Raw genomic sequence first — 22,054 nt, 5'->3', positions numbered from 1 at the left:
GTTGTGCTGCTGTGCGGGAGCCAGAAGTGTTTGCTTCCTTTGTGCGAAGCAATTTGAATACAAAAAACAGTTTAAGCCCCAGATGTACCCTGGCAGTGGTGAACTAAGGTCATCTTCCTCCTTTCCATGCCACTCCCAGGGCCATAAATCAACTTGTTAAAGTGGTGGGAAACAGAGATGGTCTGCTAGGACAGAGAGGAAATTAGAAGTTTGTAGTTTAGGAAGCAGGCAGTTTCTCTAGGGCTGATCCTCCAAAGATGATGCTAAGCTCAGGCTATGACTTCAGCACAAGTTGTCTCCCAAGAACAGCTCCTGGTCCAAGAGATTAAATCAGCATTGTTCTGCTGATTGCTGGAGAAGAGGGTCTTCCTAGGAGTCTTCAAGGACCTTAGCAAGACTTCTCTACTTAATCATTCTCATGGAAGCAGCAATTTAATACTCCAAGCAGGAAGGATGTCCCAATTCTCTGTGCTTCAGAAGCGTCTTACTCCCTACTGCCATTGCGAGAAAAGGCAAAGTGGTCAGGCAGCCCCTCTGAGCTCCGGAGTGAATGAGTGAGTCACATACCAGCAACTGGGGTCTTGCTCCCACCCATCACACAGCAGAATCGTATGAGAGGGTAAGTAGTGGGTTTCCCAAGGAACGCCTTGTATCGCACAGGAGATGCATGGACATGTAGAAAACCTGCTCCACTAAGGAATGGGAGAGAGTACAAAGCTATCACTGAAATATTGGGAATAATAGTATTCACTTGCAGGTCCTCTAAAATGTTATTATATTTTCTCCATGTGTATGTGGCACTGTCATGCTCTTCTTGTTTCACTTCTAAGCTCTGCAAAGGCTCAGTTCCTCCTCTTGTTTCAGATGATATCTGTGCTAGTTCTCTTCTTGGAAATTAGGTGTAAGTCCAGGGAGGGCAATGGAAGACTGATCTCAGTGAAAAGAGAATCAGCTTCAATATATTTTTGTTTCTTGGATGGTCCAGAAACAAGGCACAAAATGCCTACAGATAATTGAATTGGGGACTATCACATTTTTTGGGAATTACAACAATGTGCTTATTTGCCCAAGTCAAGCCTAGGAAGGAAATATTGAAGCTATTGTTCTTATTTTAGCGTTATCAGTCTGAGTTAGCTTTCCATGGGCAGGAATCATTTGAAAGAAAAATAGACCCAGACCTAAGCAAGCCAGGAAACATGTGTGAGGCAGGGTAGGAACAGACCCTTACACACAGCAGATCCATCCACTGCTGAGATTGTAAAATCAACCACAGTTCTTTGTTATATCAGAGATTTCTACTGGAAGTAAACCAACCGTATTTACAAATCACAGAAAAAAGTTGCTTTAAATGTTATTTTGAAAACCTGCAAAGGTATTTTTCACTGAAATCTAGGTGCCATTTGTTATGTGGCTTCCCTTGTTAATCCCCTTTGTTGCATGATGGGTCCTGGGAGAGATGTTTTAGCATCTTTTCCCATCTGCCAGGAAGACTCTCAAACAAATTTGTCAAGTGGAATACCTGTTGCTAGGGGCTTTTGCTTTACTGTTGTTGTGGTTTCATTGTGGGTTTTTTTCTTCTTTATGTCAGTGTTTGCTATGTATAAGCCTTGGTCTGCAGGCTCTGAAAGCCACTTTCTGAATGCTTGGCCATGGACAAATCCTTGTTTTGTGTCCTAGCTCCCTATTCATTAATGGGCACAATAACACCGACTTCTTTTATAAAGTACTTTGGCTTTTTGTAATGGAAACTATCATATGACCTAGACAGTGACATTTCACAATATTTGGAGCAGAATTAAAAGGTGAGAAAGTCTCAGAGAATGCAGGAACCTCTTGATGTAATCTCTTCCTCACCACCCAGCACTGCCAAACCACATCCCCATTAGATTTTCCACACTGTGCACACTCTTGGTTAGGTGATATGGGAACAGGCTGTCCTGCCCTACCCTGCACTATCCATGCGATCCATTCTGTGTACCCATTGCTGCTGCCACTGTTGCTGCTTCTGTCCAAAGAGTGTGTCTAGATTTGAAGTTCAGGGTAGTAGGAGCTTCCTGGTACGAGACCTATATATGTAACATACCAACCAGATGCATTTTTATGTATTTAATATCAAACCTCTCCAGAATTAAAAATCTTGATTAGCATGGAGTGTATTGAATAATTTTCTGGCAGACTGGAGTAAGCTGAATCCTTTTTAAAATTATGATCATGGTGAAGGTGAAATTTTTGCATCTTTGTAAAATAAGTTTGATCTTTGGCTAGGTGACATTAATTATCAGAAACGGTGTGACCAGCAGGTCCAGGGAGGTGATTCTCCCTCTGTGCTTGGCACTGGTGAGACCACACCTTGAGTACTGTGTTCAGTTCTGGGCCCCTCACCACAAGAAGGATGTTGAGGCTCTGGAGTGTGTCCAGAGAAGAGCAACGAAGCTGGTGAAGGGGCTGGAGAACAAGTCTTATGAGGAGCAGCTGAGAGAGCTGGGGTTGTTTAGCCTGGAGAAGAGGAGGCTGAAGGGAGACCTTATTGCTCTCTACAACTATCTGAAAGGAGGTTGTGGAGAGGAGGGAGCTGGCCTCTTCTCCCAAGTGTCAGGGGACAGGACAAGGGGGAATGGCCTGAAGCTCTGCCAGGGGAGGTTCATGCTGGACATCAGGAAAAAATTTTTCATGGAAAAGGTCATTGGGCACTGGCAGAGGCTGCCCAGGGATGTGGTTGAGTCACCTTCCCTGGAGGTGTTTAAGGGACGGGTGGATGAGGTGCTGAGGGGCATGGTTTAGGGAGTGTTAGGAATGGTTGGATTTGATGACCCAGTGGGTCCCTTCCAACCTAGTCATTCTATGATTCTGCAGTTAGACTCTACTGCAACACACTGTTAATGGTAAACATTGTTTCAAAGGCTGGGAGGTTTTTTAAACATTGTTTTTTTATATAGTATTTATATAGTATAAATAAAAAATAAGTCGTTAAAACGAGAGTAGTATCAGAAACTGAACAATGTGTTTAACGGTTATTTAGCCAAGTACACTTCCTCTGGGAAACTGGTTCTACCACATGTAATGAGACAAAACACATGGGGGAAAGGGGTGACTTTAACAGAATATGCTCCATGCTAATGCAAATATAGAATAACTTTCTTACTAGATTTGAACTGAGACAAATAAGCATGAGTCTCTGAAATCCAGCACGAAGAACTCACAGGAGGGTAGCTCTGGCCCACTTCCCAGTTGCCTACAGCAGTGTATCTCATTTTTTTCTGGGTGGCAATCCATTATTAGAACATAAACAATAAAAGCACTAATGCTGTGCATTTACTATGACAGTAAAAGCACATTCACGACAACACTGATAAGCTTGTATAACTGGAGTGTATCCTTGGCCACAGAATACAAAATATGTAAAGACAGCGCTGGTTTGAGCCTATGGGAATGAGGGGGTTTTGATCCATGCTCTTGAATGTTGTTTTAAGGCTGGGATAAGAATAAAAGTAGAGAAGTGTGACCAGTAGAGCTGGGAGAAGTCCAGCAAAAACAACTTCAGCCCCACAGAGGTTCCCACTTGGTGGTAGTACCACTAGTCCAGGGCAGCGGAGGGTGAGTCCTGGGGCAAAGTATAAAGACCTGGTGAAGGTCCTGCATGGGGATGTGCACCACACGTTGCTGGATGAAGATCTACTTGTTATACTGCAGTCAAAAGCCTGACTCATGCTAGTCTTTCTCAGCTTTCCCCTGTTATCTGAGGGTAACAGCTACAGCTTACTGAAAAACATTAATGGCATGATCTTTTTTGTTAACTTTTTGTGCATACAACAACGGTATTCAAATTCCCTTCACTGCCAGGAAGGTCTCTAGGCTCACTGCTGGCAGCGGTAGTGAATCAGTGTGAACATTTATAGATCTAAATAGTTTTAAGTGTTCACGAGGGTTTGTAACAACCAGACAGCCCTAGTCCCAGAACACTCAGGGCTGACAGACTTTTGTGTGCCCTTCTGCAGACAGTCTAGCAGCTCTGAGCGTTCATGCTGCACTGATATTTGCAGGGCTTCCATGATCCCCGGTGCAGTGCTGGACAAGAAGGTCTAGATGGAGACAACTGTAGAACTCTCAGGCTTCAAGTCTCGCGCATCTGCACAACAACATCTGTTCAACATCTGTTTTCACATGGACAAGGTTTGTTTCTTTAAGAAAATCCCTGAGTTATTGAGGTCTTGACATAGGGTAATGAGGGCCTGGGAAATCAAATCTCACTATCCACATGGCAAATGGAGTTGCTATTGCAAGGGTCCTTGCAGCATTCTCTTCTGCTGGATCTGGTGAGATCCGCAAGTTGCTGTACTGCTCAGTTCCTGTAGTCCATCTTGGTTGGGGTCCTCGGCAACCTGCTATAGGTTATGTTAGACTATAAGCAAAACTCCTAACTCTCCTTACTATGAGCAAAAGGCTGTTCTACCTGACCAGTTCTGTATCTGCAGGAACAATTTCTACTGAGTATTTATGAGGAGCTCATCAGTGTATAAGTTGGGGAGTTCTGAAGCAGGTACTACCTGGGGGAGTCTCCAGCATGGCCAGATCCTAACACATTGACACACCAAATACTGCCTATAAAAAGGTCTATTCACAACAAAAGCTGCCTAGAAGGATCTGTGGGGCTGCCCAAATTTCCCACCTGTACACCTCCTGCAGGAATTTGGCAAAGGCTTTGCCATGAGAGTGTCTGGCAGCTCAGACAATCACCTTGTCTTGGTTCAGTTCCTTATGACAGGTCTGCAGACTCTATCTGGGAGTTCTAGGACCACCCAGGGAACTAATGCCGAAGTGCACGGGAGGAACAGCATCGATAACCAGCTACACCCTGCTGTAATCAGAGGACAAACTTGAATATCTGTAACTTAAATTCCATAGCTCTTTCTATACAATGCTTCTGGCTTCATGGTAGGAGGCCTGGAGGTTCTGGCATGTTAAACTATTTCAGAGTCCCAAATGAAGCCCTGGGATGAGAGCCAAAGACCCTGGAAGCAAAAGGCACCACCTCTGTGCTGTCGTTTAGATAAGTTTTTGTGGCAAACTCAATAAAAATTTTCCTGTCTACATAATTTTTCTGCAAGCATTCCTTAGGAATTGTTTTTAAGAAAAGCCATTCAATGTGTTCAAAGGATGAGTTACGAAAGGGAGAGAGACTATATATGCATATGTTAATCTTACCTTCCTTCAGGATAAGCCCTGCAACGTTGTGCTTAGTAAACCTATTTCCATGTGTTTATCTGCTCTTGCAGCAATAGTGGGAGACAAGATAGCACAAAGTCCTTCCTAGGAGAGCTCAAGTTTTGTTGTTCACAGACAGTAGCCATTTGCAGGTGATCTGAGTTCAGGTTTCAAGCCTGTCTCAGGACTGCAAATTTAATCTGTATCCTGGTCATTGTACTGCTTTTGGATTCTATTTGAAACCCAGTTTTGGATGTGGTGAACTGCTGTTGCATTTGGGCCTTGACAGTTCTTTCAGTGCATTGACGTGTTGAGATACAATATGCTAGCTTGTATTGAGCCTCACTGGTTGGAAAACACGGAAGACTCCTGCTTCTCTTCTGAGTTATTCTCAGAAGATTTTGGAGTTATTCTCAGAAGATTTTCCGCAATAGAAAACATGAATTCAAGGTTCATACTGATATTCTTGAAACACTACTCTGGCTTCCTAGGAAGTTTTGAAGTGAGCACCACTGTCCAACAGATGGGTGTAGCAGAAAGGAATATAAGACCATAAATAAAGCAAATTCCCTTTCTGTGTTTTCCTAGCCCATTAAACTAATTATTTTCTCCCATATATCTTTACAAACAGAAGATTTCTCTATGTTGCCCATGATCACCTTGTCACTAAAATCACTCACATGATGAGATACAGACTGCATGATTGTATGACAAGGAGGGGTGGATAATTAGGTTGTTAGTGATCTGTGGCCTGGAGTAACTGCCAGCCAGTTACTAGTGGTGTATATCAGGGACTGACATTGGGACCAATACTATTTACAATACTATTTAATGTCATTATTAATATGATGATGAGATAAAAGTTCACTCTCAGTGAGTTTGTAGCTAAGCAGTTGATACACTGGAGGGAAGTGCTGCTATTTAGAGGGATCTGGACAAACTGGAGAGGTGAGCTGACAGACACTCATGAAGTTCAGCAAATGTCAATGCAAGCCTGCAACAGGACCAGAATAACCTACCATACCATTACAGGCTGGGGGCTGACTGGAGAGGAAGCAGGTTTGCAGAAAGACCTGGGGTTTGAACAGTGTGTCCTTCCAGCAATGATATACTAGAGTGTATTACCAAAGAAGTAGCTAACATGAGGGAAGTGATTCTTCCCCCTTCATTTAGCACCTGCAAGACTGCATGCGGAGCAATGTGACCAGTTTTGGTCTCCCCAGTGCAAGAAAGACATTAACAAACCAAAGCAAGACCCACAGAAAGTCACTGAGAGGGTCAGGAGCTGCAGCCCATGTTGTAAGAGGAGAGGGTGAGAGGACTGGGCTTGTTCAGCCTGGAGGAGGCTTTGTGTTTTCTTAATGCAGTTCATAGTTACCTAATAGAAGAGTGTTAAGAAACCACAACCAACTCTTCTTAGGGTGCTCAGGGAAGCAATGGACACAATTTGAAATGCAGGAAATTGATATAAGGACATAAGGATATACATATCGATTCAAAGATTCCTGAGTAGAGGAAATATCTTGCAAGAGTGGTCAATATTACTATGGAGACCTAGAAAGATAGTGTATATCTCCATCCTTGTAGATATTGCAACATCAACTGGACACAGCCCTGAGCAGCCCATGCTAGCACTAGCCCTGGTCTGAGCAGGAGGTTGGACTAGCGACCTCCAAAGGCTCTGTGATTTTGTGACTCTGAGTTAGCCAAAGAGAAGGTAGGATCAGAAAAGACCTGTGCTTTCCTAGCCACATCAGTCAGGTTGTTCTTCACAGACAGCAGGTCAGCAGAGCACGCTCCACTGCACGTATCAGTTGTGTCTTCCCTATTTTTAGCAAATGCTGGAAAATGAGTAAGTGATAGATACGACCTTGTTGACTGACTGTCAACACTGTATAGTGACCTGTATCTAAGCCACCTCCCACTGAAGTCCTTTGTAAGATTCCCATTTATATAATGGAATTTTATGCAGATCTCATGAAAACAGGAGGATTAAAAAACCCTGCAGTGTTAGAGGCAGAAGTCGTAGTAGCTCAGTACAGAATTATCCTCTGCCTTTTCCCAGCTCTTCATCACATACATGCACACTCATCCACATATACATGCCGCTTCCTTTGTATATCTGCAGTTCTGTAGTGTGAATCCTACAGAGTTAAAATCAATTAAAATTGAGATGCATGTTTACTGTCAATAAGAGAATGATACTCTGTTCATTACAGATAAAACTGCTTTAAATCTGCAAGAATGCCATGGGAAAGCAGGAAGGTTGACTCTATAAAAGAAACGAAGTGATCAAAGAATATTTGTTTCAGCAACTTGTGTTGTTTCATGATACTCATACTTCAGGACAGAATGTAGCTAGTCAAGTGTGATTAACTTCTTCCGGGATCTGACATCTTAACTCTCTTTTGTAGGAAGAATCAGAGTACACAATGTTCATGGGAGAAAACCGATCAATGGAAGCATGTCATTACCTGAAAGAATATGTTCTTTTGATTCTCCTTTGCTGCCAAACAAGTGTCTTTTGTTCCTTGAGTAGAAGAGTGATATAGAGGGCTTTGCACAGAATAACATAAAGAAGAAACAGACTTTATATAATGTTCTCAGCAGTAAAATGACAATTTGAGGAGAGGTTTCATTAATGCCCAAATCCTGCTAGAAGCTCAGCAGGGAGAAAGGGAAGAACAGCGAATACAATCAGACATTTGTTAGGTGATATGGGACCTATGAGCAAACAGAGGTTGTGCTTTCATTCAGACAGCACAGTAAAATAAACAGAGTGTGATAGTGAAAGATGAATGGGAAGTTAATTCTATTCGCATTTATAATATTTCAATTGCAATATTTTCTGAACAATGGTCCCTATTGATGCTGCAAGTGCTTGTGCATTGTGCCTGCTTCTTGCTCAACAGGCATGACGCTACTTGAGCAGCTGTATTCTTTAATTGGAAAAGGGTAGTTTCCAAAAAACAATGAAAGGCCATATCTTGTCTGTGTTGAAACTGTTTGGAACCTAACTCATTTTGGTGCCTTATTCTCCCCTCCACCTTTTCTTTCTTCCTAATTGGGATCTCTGGGAATATTTGTTCTAGTGGCAGAGCAACTAGAGGCCAAATCTTAATAACTTACAAGTCTAATACTTCAGTATTTTATCATGGGCTAGTGCTTATCACAATAACAAAATAAACAGTAGTTTTGTCTACATTAGAAGGAGTTTGCTGTCATGAGCAGGCCATTTAGGTATACATCTCCGTCGCATTTATAAACTGTGTCTCCACTAAGAGGATTTGCATGTCTACATGGTTCAGTTCTATTGGCAAACTTCCCCAGTGCATACAAGATTCCTGTACAATTTCTTATTCTAAGAAGGCATTTAGCCATGGTAAAGTACTTGGGAATTAAAGTGGCAGAAAAACAAACAAAAAAAAGATTTTAAATTTCCAGTGAAAGAACTCCTGTTATTAAAGGACTTTCTATGTGTAGATGTGCTATTTAAGGGTATGAATTCTTTATACTTTCAAACGACAGCTCTGCCTGCTAAAACTTTAACCATAGATAAGACAAACCTCTGTCCTGGACTCTGAGCTAAGTTTAACACCATCTGCCTGGCTTAAAGGCCAATTTTTACACCATTTGGCTAAAAAAGCAAATTTGCATTAATGCTGCAGATTCTGCAGATCCTCCCTCACCACAGGGACAGCAGGCTGCTGTAAGCAAGCCCAGGTGCTGGCTGACATCTGGAGAAAGTCTGGATCATTTCTAGTTTTGGATCTGAAAGTCACTGATGAGAGCTCCAATGTCTTTCCTCATCCCTTCCTTGCAATGCAGCCCAGCCCTCCTTGATTTTGAAACCATTGCCTCTAGTTTCTCTGGTCTCCTGGGGTTTACACAAGCTCCTCGGAATTCCATCCCATCTGCAGAGCTGCTGTGCTGGTGATTTAACCCTTGAGGGACTCAGCAGGGAAGGGGATGAAAGATTGGGAAGGATTTTTTTAACTATGGAAACATTATCTTGAATTACATCAGAGGAATAGAAAATTTTCTTACCATCCTTTCCACTTGATCATATACATTTCTGTTATCTGTTAAAATTTTCCTTGTTGTGATGATCTATATCTTGCTCAGAATAACCCCTCATCTTGAACCCCTTGTCTTGCTCTCCTTGAGCAGTGTCCACCTGTGCAGTTCCTCTGGAAAAACACAGAATTGATGCTAAGTGTGTTATGTTGCCACAGATGAAAATCTGAAAATTAAGAGGAACAACTATCATTTTTCACCTTTATTGTGACTTTGCCATCATCTTTAATCAGTAATATATTTTATACTGCTTTAGATTTTCAACACAATGAACAATGGATTCTCACAACAACCATAGGGATTAGTTTCAAAGATATTATTATCTCTGAACTAGATGGAAAGAAATAATCTTGTAGCAAGAGGACACCTCTACAAACCCCAAACATATTGCTTTGATTCAGAGAGATCTGAGACTGTCGACTAGTAATTTAATTTCCATGCTTCAATTTCTCCATCTTATTGAAACAGGAATGCTGATATACATCTGCTGGGGGTGGGGGGAGCATTCTGATGAGGATGAGCAGAGTAGTGTAGAACTTTTACTGTGGGAAGTGCAAGCACTAAAACCCATTTAAATTTAAGAGATGAAGAAAAATGGCAGGTGTAGAAAGCCTGAGCATCTTGCTGAGGTCTGTGCAGTGAACCATCTGCAGAGGCAGAATCAGAAAGTAAGAGCTGCCAGCTGATGCTCCTACAGCAAGAAGCTTCTGGCTGAAATCATGGGGTTTGCAGAGCCTCCAGAGAATAAAAATACAGATCTTTCTCCTCGGGTTTGTCATTTTATGGTTATTATTACAGATCATGCTCTAGCTAACAGTGAAAACCTGGGCCATATGGCTGGTGCCATTTGCAGTGGACGATGCCATGATTAGCGAAATGCCTTGTAGTGAAGTGAAAGGAATATCGCTGGTTGACCTTTCGGTTGAGACTTTTGTCCCAGTGTACTGTATGAGTTCGTCAAAAGACAGTCACGTTTCTTTTCCTCTTTTTCATACTTTTACAGGGCAGATAATTCTGCACCTCAGAACAATTAAAAACATTGTATTAAATGCTTTGAAGGGGTTGTTTCTTGCATTATTAAATTATAACCAGAAAAAGCTCTGTTTTTCACAAAGAATTGAAAAGAAGAGAAAGACAGACTGAAAGGTGAGAGAGAGCAGGTTATTAGAAGTCTCTCCTCACAAGCAGATGTCCTGGGAGATTATGGAGGTACTGGGCTGGAGTCAGCCGCGATACCTCCACAAACACTCCTTGCAATCCTAGCTTTGATTTTGCAGCTAGTGCTCTGTGTTCAGTGTTAAGCTCGGCCAAAGCTAACTGTGCCCACCGATCCTGAAGGCAGCAGCTCTGTTTCTGCTGCTTGCAATAGACGAAATGTTTTGGTGAAACTTCCCATTTCTTTCTTTTTTTTTTTTTAATTTTCCTTTTTTTCTATTTTCCTCTTTTATTTTTTTTTTGTTCCCATTTCAGATCAGCTGCCTCTTCAGTTCAGCCATGCCCCTTTCTCTCTCTCTTTAAAAAAATAAAGGCATTGGGCACATGTATATTCTATAATGAATTCAGGGAGCTGAAGGATATTGGCTCAGCTGAAGTTTTGTACTGCAATTTATGCTGTGGCAGCCTCAAACTGCTCCAGTGTCTGCTTGGTATATTCTCATTTTTTTTCTCAGAAATCGAAGTCAGCACTGAGATGAACTCATGCATATAAAAAGTAGGTAACTAAGTGCCATCCTGATTTCATGTCCAAGCTGTCTGTACAGGGATACGTGCTTAATCACTGGCATTCTAGTGATTTCTAAGTAGGGTTTTGGAAGCCCATCTTTGGCCGAGGTTAATTGCAAGCTCCAGGTGGCTGCTGTCGCTCAGGCTATGCACTTTTGATGGCCATTTCTGAAATGAAACTCTTGTGTGTGGACATGTGCGTGAGAAAGACTGCAGCCTGAGCTCACTGGCAGGACTTGTTTAATCATGGCTCTAATTCATGTTGGTGACAATATCAAACCTGTTTTGAGTAGAAATAGTAAGAGTTTTCAGACATTAAGTCTTGGAATTGGGAAAGGAATCAATATCATGTATCTTAGGTGACCTAGGGCAGAGCTTGAATACCAGAATTCAGTCAGCAAGGAGCTCACAGGCTCTAATGTGCTCAAATAAATTTGCTTAGACAAGCTATTTAAATAGCCTTTGCTTGACAACAAACATAAACACTGCTGCCTGTTTGAAATAAAGAAATGTCCCTGAATATCCCTGCTACTTTTTTTTACCGTGAGATGTTCATCAATAGATATTCTTTCTTCATTACCAGCTTGTCTTCTTTATGAAAAATATAGCATCTGTGTGGTCACTTCAGACCAGAGATTATTCAAGTAATCTTTTAATCCTAGATGATATGTAGATTGTATTCTGAAGATATAATACAACAGCTAAAGGAGCACACGTGTTCTGTGAAAAATGGGAAATACATTTTTCTTCCAATGGCCTATATACAGGTGATACTGATTTTTCAAAGGTTTGCTCTGAACTTGTTTGAATTGTGTTTTCAGACTGAAGAGTATAAAGACAGTTATAGGAAAGAAATGACACTAATAATGCAACATTGGTTCTTTTCTTCTTTGTCCTTTGCCTCAGTATGCAAAGTCTGATAGTTGCTGAAATATATTCAGTCCTGAAGGACAAAAATGGAGAGCTGGAAAAAAAATATGGGTGCTGACTGGCTGAATAGGACTATTGACAATGGTTGTGAATTTCCCAAACTGTTTTACATCTCAGAGTTTTCACATCCAAAGCTAAGACAAGTTATTCACTGCTTCACAGGCATTTCAATAGATCACTTCATTGGTGAGTGGATATGCAATTAAGCTCATGCTAAAGTACTCATTAGCCATAACACCGATAGGTCTTTAATTATGGGGATGGAACACGGCAATCAACTATATGAGTTAATCGTTGAAAACTACCTGTCATTAATTCCTCACTCTTTGGGAGCTAAAGCTTACAGGATGAAATCCTGCAGCCAAACTCCACCAAACCCCTGAGTGAGGACAACATGGACTTTGCCAGATAGGGTCAAGTGGGAGTGAGGGGATGTCGTGCCTGACTTAAGAAATAAATGCGTTTTGTCATGTTTCAAACTTTCCTTTCACCTTAACACTGTACAAAATTCCATCACTCAGGTGGGTCTACTGCACGCAGTTTTTGCAGCACAGCCATTGAAATAGTCTGAAGCAACACTAGACTGTAAGCCTACAGTGGACAGCAATTTCCACGGGCAACATATCCCTTCTCCTGTATAGCCAGCAGCATGCCTTCCTGCTTTTTTCCCCTCCACAGTAAAGATCCCATCTGCCTAGGAGACCTCAGGTCTGGAAAAGCATTTTAACTTTCAGTTGCCCTGTTCTGTTCTGCAGGTTGAGGAAGTTGTCTGCTTCCAGCAAGGATGCTCCCGCTGCCTTAACTCCTGGGTCTTACGAACAGAATGTCTGCTTGCTGCCCAGATGCTTGATTAAAAAGTATGTATGAATTTAGTATAAATTCAAGGGTTTGCTTCTGAAATGGCTAAGCATAGCATCAGTCAGTATTGAAGTGGCTTTTCTTTGCCACATGATCCTCACACTCCCTTTTGCATTTGAGGCACATTTCACTGTACAGTCCTGCTTGACAGCTTTGTCAGAATGTGAGCTGGTTTTGTGCCATGGGCAAATGCTTATGAAGAACAGGACTGGTAATTGAAATAACTTGTTCCATTTAATTAAACCAGTTTTTGAATCCTAAATTGCCGAGAATAAAAAAGCTCATGCAATAAAGGAAAAACAAAAACTAGGGTAAAACTAGTAGATTAGAATAGGAATAATTGCCCTACAAAAGTGAAAAAAAAGAAACTACAAAACCTCTTTAAGCTTGGATTTTTTTTTTACCAACATTACTCTCTGATGCTTTGTTCATTGCTGACATTATTTGAATTTGTATTCTGTGCTGCAAGCAGCTTTTGTGTAGTTTTGCTTATCTTGATGCATTCTCAGCAGAATAGAACATTTTCAACAGTAAACTTGGAGATAAATGATGCTCTGACATACAGCCACAGTCCTTGTAAGAAGGAAGGAAGGAACAGCTTTCTCTGAAAAAGGATAGAAGTCCAAATAATCTAATTCCTGAGATAAGAAGCAGAGTGGTGTTGTACATGAGAGAAGTCAGCCGTGTAAGGTGATGACTGAACTGCCTCTGGCCCAGCAAGACTCTGGCACATTTTGGGCTATCAACACTGGAAGGTTTCTGCCACCAGCTTGGTTGATCCTCTGCTAAGGGCTGAGCTGAGCTTAGGTGTGAATGAGGGATGAATCCTGAACATGCACCTTGTTGTGGTCAGGGCTGTGCATAACAAGACTGCAGGCAGCCTAGCTCCTGACCGTGCCTGACCATGGATCCTCCTTGGTGGCCTTGGTGACAATGTGACTGCTCCCCACTGAGAGACTGGAGGGCAGTGGAGAGAGCTAGCAGGGCTTCTTCCACAGTTCAACTACTCTGAAGAGACTACCCAAATTAATTGCATTTTTTTCATAACTCCAGCTGGACGGCAGTCAGATTATTATTTTCTAACTCCTCAGAAGGCAGGGAAGCTGCTGAGAAAAAACAATGTGAGGACACAGTAGTATTGCTGCTGGATAAGGATAGCATGGTTATTCATTCCTTTGCCACTAACACAATGCAGAGCCATAATTATCTATTTTATGGAAACACGGCAGATGCTGTTATTATTACATCAGTGAAATGTTTGGTTATTATTTTTTGTACAGCAGGAATGCCCGAAGGCCCAAAGGATGTTGAAACACCTATTTGCTATGCACAGGACATAATTTTAGGAAGACCATTCCCACCTAGCAGAGCTGCTTCTGCACACACAAAGCTGATTGTATTGCACTGGAGCAAAGCAAAAATGTGTGGTTTACTCAAAGTTGTAGATTGGGAAGTCCTTGACAGAGCTGTAAATTGCTCTAAGGACAGACTTGTTTGTTACACAAGCAAGGTGGAGGCAGCAGATCTGATCAGCTGATGTTTCAGGTTTGAGTCTATGAAGAAGACGTTGTATATGCCCAGAACAATCTACATTAAATGGTGTGGTGAAAGTGTCAGTTCCACTTGTAAAGAAAGCAAACTGATCATGGGAGGCTTAAGGATTTTTGTTCCCTTCTTTGCTAATGATCCCTTTAATTACTTGCTGTAAGTCATCTGGAATGAAAATATCACCATACTCATTAAAAGAAAAAAGGTTTCGTAGTGCTGTGTAATATATATGGATTTAGGGCTCTGTGGATTATATCTGGCAATTTCTGGTATGCAAAGTTACTAATCCACACTTTGTCTACAAAAAATAAAAAGAAGCAGCGAGGCAGGCTGATGCCCTGGGGACGGCCGGGGAATTCCACACATGCCTGTCTTCTGCAGCTCCAGTCCAGGGAATAAATATTAACATTGATGTTGCAATATTTACAGGCAGACCAAAGGGACACACTTGCAGCAAAGCATAGGTGGTTTCATCAGGTACTTCTCTATGTTTTTACCTCACGGTTATTTTTTTGACATTTCTCTTCATTTAGTTTCCTGGTGTTTTGAAGTTTGTATTTGTCTCATTTAATTCTGTTTTCCTGTAATAGCTTCATCCACAGAGGATTCTCTTGGAGAACAGCGCAGAGATTTTTCTGTTTCTTTCCCTTTATTTTCTCTGCATCTGCTATTACATCAATTATATGGGTTACATCCATATGATTTTAGCTTTTACGTCAGACTTACAGTGCCATAGCCAGGCTGTCAAAATAGCTAAGTCCTGAGGATTTTATTCAGGCAGAAGTTGCACTGAATTGTCTGTGAATGCTTCAATAAGTTGAATGTTGTAATATTTCTAGTAGGTTGGACAAAATAATATATGATCATAATATAATAAGAATAGGGCATCAGTGAAAAAGAATTTTAGAGACCAGTAAAGTGAATCACATTGTGTGGAATTCACAAAGTCAGCTATGAACAGGCAAGAAATCCAGGAATTTTGATTTGTGATTCCATTTTAAATCCTTGACCACACTTTTTGTCCCGTAATTATAATGTTTATTGTTAAATTCAATGTAATAATTTCTGTAATTATTTTCCTTCATCTCAAGATCGATCCTGAAATCTTGTATCAAATATTTAATTGCTATAAGTTTCCTCTTAATACTTCAGTTACCTCTTAAAGATCACTGGACTCCACCTGTTCGTACTTTTTCATTCTTTCTATCCCTCTCCCTCCATCCATCGCTTGTGGCTTGGATAGCCCTAAATCCTACCTAGGATTCAGGGCTTGAGATTTGGTAGGCTTGTTTAGCAAAATGCAAGAAAGAGGCATAAGTATTATCCTAGATTTAGAGAGCTCCTGTAACATCTGTTGCATATTTGGAGATCCTACCACTGAGTAAGAGTTGCTTGAGGGCAAGGTCCTGCAGTGCCAACAGGTAACAAGTCAGCTTCTGAAAACTGTTTTTTTTCTCCACCTTTCCCCTGTCTTTCTCGCCCTCCTTCTTCCTCTTTCCGAATCTCTCTCTGAGCAGAAATTATTTATGTAAGTTAATTAAGCAAGTTGAGAGCAGATTAATGATACTCATACCCCTCCCCTACACCCCGAAGGAAATGAAGCCGAATAAAGAAAATTACAGTTTTAATTTTTCTCACTCAGTCTCAGACTATCTCCCTGTTTTTACATGTGATTAACCTATCAAACATTTCAATTTCTCTCTCAGCTCCTCCCAGCCCCCCAGCTTAACTGGAGTTATTAGTAGCAAAGTGTGAAGTTTGTCAGAGGCTGAGTTATATCAGTGTTACTGCCAGACTGTTCACAGTAACTTTATTCAAAAGTCACACTTCATAGAATAGGTGAAGTGGCACATTGAGTGTATCTGAAAACAGGGCCATGGGTAGGTTTTACAGCTAATGTGACTGTTGTGTGACATCCTATTTTCCTGGTGAGTCCTCTGACCACACAGTGGACACCAACACATCCAATGCCTGTCTTCTTTTAAAGAAGAATAGTGACTGCCAGTGCTATATGTGTGCAGCCCGGGATATTGGAGAGCAACACTCAGCGAGGTGTTGCCATGATTTAACCCCATCTGGCAACTAAGCACCACATAGTGACTTGCTTACACCCCTCTGCCCCCCACAGTGGGATAGGGAGGGGAATGAAAAAAACAGCATAATTCGTGGGTTGAGATAAAGACAGTTTAATTGGACAGCATAAGGGAGAGAATACTTATAAAAGTAAAAATAACATCAATAATAGTAATAATAATAATAATAGGAAATACAAAACAAGTGATGCACAATATAATTGTTCATCATCCAATGGCTGATGCCCATCCCATCCCTGAGCAGTGATAACCCTCACCCTGGCCAGCTTCCCATTATATATACTGAGCATGATATTATGTGGGATGGAAAATTCCTTTGGCCAGCTTGAGTCAGCTCTCCTGACTATACGCCCTCCCAGCTTCTTGTGCATCTTCTCACTGGAAGAACATGGGAAGCTAAAAAATCCTTGACTTAGTATAAACCCTACTTAGCAACAACTGAAAAGTCAGTGTGTTATCAATATTATTCTCATACTAAATCCAAAACCTAGCGCTATACCAGTGACTAGGAAGATAACTAACTCTACCCTGGCTGAAAACAGAAAAGGCCTTCTAGGAAAAATGTCTGACTGACTGACCATGCTGTAAGCAGGCTCTGGGCTGCCCAAGTTGAGGGGGATCCCACCCACGTACAGACTTAGGAGGGGGTATCATGTGGGCCTTTGGGTCTACTGCTAAGGATCCCACTTCTGAATTCTTCCCCATGTCTCATTCCTGTTAGTTATTGAACCTGTCCTAGCAGGTTCTCGAGAAGATAGATCGTTTGCAAAAGCAGTTGCAAATTACAGGAGATTAAAAAAGTTTTATCACACAAATGGTGTGTGGGCCGATGAAAAAATGAACATTGGCCCTTTGGGTTAATTATTCCTTTTTAATGTCCCTACACAAGAAAGTGTTAGTGACAACATTTAAAGGGTCTTGCTAGGTCACAGATTTGACGGAATAGCAAATCCTATAAGATTTAAGGTCATTGTCACACCAGGTTATCCTTCTCCATGTCAGTGAAAAGAAATAGATTTTGTCCTTACTATATCTCAGCATTTTTTGCTACTAGGGGATTATGTGATGTCAAATAATTTCTGGAAGGCACTCATCATCTTATGAAGAGGAGCTGAGGAGAGCTCCAAATTACAAGTCTGCCCATCAGTAACAACATCTGTTTAAACATATATCCCACCACAGGCAACTCTCCCACTGCTCCAGTGGTGCAGTTTTAGTGGCTCCTTAGATAAATGAAAAGGAGAAAGGAGAATAATACAAAAAGGCAGAAGTGGTACCCCTCCTCCTGTCCTTTTCAGAGAGTAATCATGAGACGATAGATTAGATAATATTCGAAAGGAAAAGATGACTGTTGTCAGCAGTGTCACTGCTCTTGGGATATAGGCACATGAACCCTTGCAGCTAGATACCACTTCCCTGATGGGCAGCGGGCAAGTTGCAGAGCTAAGTGCTGCAAAGAACTTGCCTGCCTGGCACTGCAATCAGTTGTGTAATTGGTGGCTGTTTGCACAGCCACACTCTGTCCACTGCTCTCTGCATGCTCATTTGTTCATGGGAATCAGCAGGCAGGGTTATTTCCCATTACGTGCCATCTTTGCTATCTCTCTGACTCATATTTCTTCCGCTGTGTCTGCATCCACTGTATGACACTACAACATCAAGGACAGTAATTTCCTTTGGTAGAAGAGGAATCCGCTCCAGCCGGCAGCCAGGCTGAGTTATCAGTCTGAAGGGCTTCAAATGGATCATAATCAAGTCTTCAAAGTCCAGGGCCTCATTTCTCAGACAGTAAGAATATTCTGACCCTCATTCAGATGGTCAGTTCAGAGAGACACATCTGATCATTTGAGTAAGAACAAGACCGTTACATCCATTTTATACCAGTATATAAAATCCTCCATCAGTATGTAAGTTACAGAAGTAGATCATTAAATGCATGCGATTTCTATCCATATATGAAATTGGGACTTTGATGCTTAAAGGTATGACCCATTTAAATATTTTGGTTATTTGAGGTCTAAGATTTTGGGGCCTATTTTTATAAGACCCATTGAGGTCTTACGTTCAAATGCTGTTCCATGTTAAAATACACAAACCCCCACTTCTTAAAGGTTTGTGCTTATGATTCCTGCCACATCTATTGGTGATACATTATAATAAAAATAGCCTATGAGTTTGTATTTAGGTGCTTCCATAAGAATCTGCCAGGCTGAATTTCTCTGTGGCAAGTTCCTTTATTTGGCCACGATAATCCCTGTGAGGCACAGGTCTCATGCTTTCCCAGCAATTATACTTTCTTAGTTCTCACAGGAAATGAAAGAGTTTAAATCCCCTTCTTATAAAACAGGACATAAAGAGATGTAAACTGAATATCGGTCTCAGTTTTCCTGGAAAGGAACAGGAAAGAGTAACAAGTTCTCTTTCAGCTGCAAGTGCTTTGTTGCCCTTGCTAATATTTTCTGTCAACAAATCTTAAGGTATGGTGTAACCAGGAACAGAACATGCTGCCAATGGATGATTATCTCTTTTGCACCATGTTAATAGCCAGGCAAATTGAAGCAGACGGCTGACACCAATGTTTCCTGACTGCTTAAAATCATAGAATGGTTTGGGTCAGAAGGGACCTTAAAGATTCTCTATTTCCAACACCCTGCCATGGGCAGAGACAACTTTCTCATGTTCTGTCTCTCAGCTATGCCAGCACTTTCTTCATGAAAAATGAACATATTCTCCACTTGAGGCACTTTATGCACTGGTGGATAAACAATTCTGTGGTATAAAGGGTCATCTAGGTGAAAAATGAAAAGACATTTGAAAATGCAGATTGATTAAGTGTTACTAAATAAACTCTCCATATCTATACAGATTCTTCCGCATTTTGAAGATTTGGTATCTTTGGACACATTACTATGGTGCTCACAAAAACAAGTTGTAAATTAGTGGGCACAGGCTCCTGGAAAAATGTTCTACTCTTAAAGCTTAGGAGAAAAAAATGTCCTGCAATATCCCTGCTGAGTGTAATGGTTGCGTGCTGCACAACTGAGAAGAGATTGGTGCTGACAGCCCAGAAGCAACAGCATGCAGATACCTGCTCCAGATGCTCTTCCTTCATCCTCCTGAGTCTTATGTACAGTGTCATATTTATTGGAGTGGTCCTAAACAAGAACAAACAACTGACAGAGCCAGCTGGATAAGTGCAGTGAAGACACTGGTGCACTCAAAGTTAAATTTGGAAAGATCAAGGTGAATGTTAGTCTCAGACCTGTGTGTTTGAAATAGGTTGAGCTGTTCTTCCTCCTGTTGGAGGTGGTCATGGAGTGGCTTTTGATGTTTTGGGTAAATTTGTGGCAAGAAACCTCCTCGAGGTGCTTAGAGAAGGTCAGCTCTCAGGGCTTGGATATGCTGGACTAATTTTTGATTAATGTACATCAATGAGCTGGCACTACTGTGGTTATAGAGAAGGAGCTTTGGATGCTGATGTCGTTTCCTGTGCTGATAGGGCCTTTTTGGCTGCCTCAGCAAATGCCTGTGATACAGCCAACAAGGGAGGCTTTACAGCAAAAGGGTGCTGCTTCCCTGTCTCTGGGATCACCAAGTTTCGAATGGCTGATTGCCCCTAGTGCTATAGCTTTCATCCGGATCATTTGTCTCTGCAAGAGGTTTAATTTATTGGAATTAATTTCATACAGCTGCTGGAATACATCAAAGTGTAGCAAGAGGGAGTTGAGCAAACTCAGCCCCCATGGTGCCTGTCGGGAGGGAAGCTGCCATCTGTCTCCCTGACAAGCTGCATTAAGTTTTTTTGCCCGAGAAATCTGTGTGTTTTCTTTCAGTCTCAGACACTGTTCCTTAAAGACGTTCTCTTTAAGCAACTGATGTCCAACAATAGTGGACCCTTGAGTAATCACTGCCAGGAAAAGTACAGTAAAGCTGCAGGTCAGGTGTAAAGCCCACCTCTGCTGTAAGGTGGGAAGAAACCTTCTGTAGGTGACAGCAGGTGGGATTATATTGCTGCTTTAAAGGCTTCATGCACACTCTGCTGGGCCAAGACGTATTGAAGACAGTTCTGCAGTGAACCTTATGCAGTCATTTTTTCTGGGGCAAGGTGCTATATAATATTGCCTGATGGAAGAAAGACAATGCATATTGTAGGAACGACAGCCACTCTGTGAGATACAAGGCAATGGAGAATCTCACTTCCAGTGGTACCTTCACCTTGTTCTCTCAGCATTTGAGTATTCGTTGAGGATTTTGTCTTTTTTGGTCTAACCAGAAATTAAAGTTTTGTTAGTTCTGCTCAAATCAGTGCAAGTGTATGTAGTTGCAGAGCTGGGCTCCATGTGTGTAAGCTGAATTCTCAGTACCCAGTGCCTCAGGCCAGAAAGCCCAAGCCTCTTCCCACGGTGCTCAAGTGGTGAGGTCAGATGAACGGTTTGGAACCATGCAGTGGTCCTGCCTCTGAGCTGTGCTTTGTTGAGTGCCAGCATCATATCACTAACTCACTGCAGGACAAAGTGTCTTTTCTTCATGTCTGCTGAAGGCTTTACTAGGAACCAGCAGCTTCAAGGGCAGAAAATGTGGGTTGTTCAGCTTTTTACTGTTGCAGCACAAGTGACTGCTTGGCCACATCACAATAATGTAGAAATACATTTCTGTTGTTACAGCTGCAGAGCTATTTGCATGGACTGGGCTTTAACTGGTGCAATGTTATGGATGCAAAATCCGGAAGGCTTTAGACATTTGGGAGGAAGAGGGAAAGAAGTGCCACTCATGCATTTGTGTGGAGCTCAGCACATGAAGTCCTGGCGTAATAGGGACATCTAGATATCACTGCAATATAAATGATAAGGAATAGAAATGCAATGTCCTACTAAAATTAATAGTAATGAGGTAAAAGGAGAATTACTACTTCAATGATATGATAATAGCACTTTGTGAAATACAGCACTATAGTTCAACAAATAGGTTGTCAGTTCTAAAACAGAATCATCAGAAATCAAAGTGCTCATTCTAGGATCTTTTTTTACAGCAATTTCTGATCACTATAATGTGCACTGTGCTCCAGCCAGCTAGAGGGAGAGGTCCACCACATCCTTAGACTGTGACAGCACTTCTCTGTGTTCCTCTGGTTTCTTTGTTGAGATGCAAGTCCCTGTTTGTGTGTTTTAGGGCGTATGGTTAGCATTGACCTAAGAAAGACGTCAGGAATGTATGTGTTTAGTTTTTCGCTTCAAGCTGGCATCAAGAGCATAGGAGCATAGCAAGGGGAAGGACCTTGGGTGCTTCTCAGTCCAATCCTCTCCAGGATCATTTTAGGTAATCCCCTCCTTAAACAATCAGGTCCTGTCTTTTTATCTCTGTCATCCCTTTTTGGGGTTGTTTTATATCCCCACTTCCTTAATGAGTATAATCCTTCATCTAATTTCCAGCCTAAATCTGTTCATGGACAGATAGTTCATAACCATTTGCTCTACTGCCAACGTATTCTTTTCATTAAATGACTCCCCTCCACTGGTGATTAACCTCCTGATATATTTATACAGAGCAATCATATAGTCTCTGCCTCTATTTGGCCACACTTTTCTAAGTCCCTTGCTACTGTTAACTTTCAGTTACTAAATATG

General features: G+C 41.6%; 1 long non-coding RNA gene across 1 annotated transcript in view; it reads left to right on the top strand.

Moving 5' to 3' along the window:
* Nucleotides 1–203: 203 nt before the first annotated feature.
* Nucleotides 204–22,054, top strand: part of LOC128851387 (uncharacterized) — a 47,635-nt gene continuing 25,784 nt past the window's right edge. The window contains exons 1-2 of the long non-coding RNA XR_008448747.1: nucleotides 204–619; nucleotides 12,687–12,788. This is a non-coding gene — a long non-coding RNA (uncharacterized LOC128851387). The remainder of the gene's footprint in view (nucleotides 620–12,686; nucleotides 12,789–22,054) is intronic.

The sequence above is a fragment of the Cuculus canorus genome, chromosome 2 (genome assembly GCF_017976375.1).
Source record: "Cuculus canorus isolate bCucCan1 chromosome 2, bCucCan1.pri, whole genome shotgun sequence".
NCBI lineage: Eukaryota > Metazoa > Chordata > Aves > Cuculiformes > Cuculidae > Cuculus > Cuculus canorus.
This window is presented reverse-complemented; position numbering and strand designations above follow the sequence as displayed.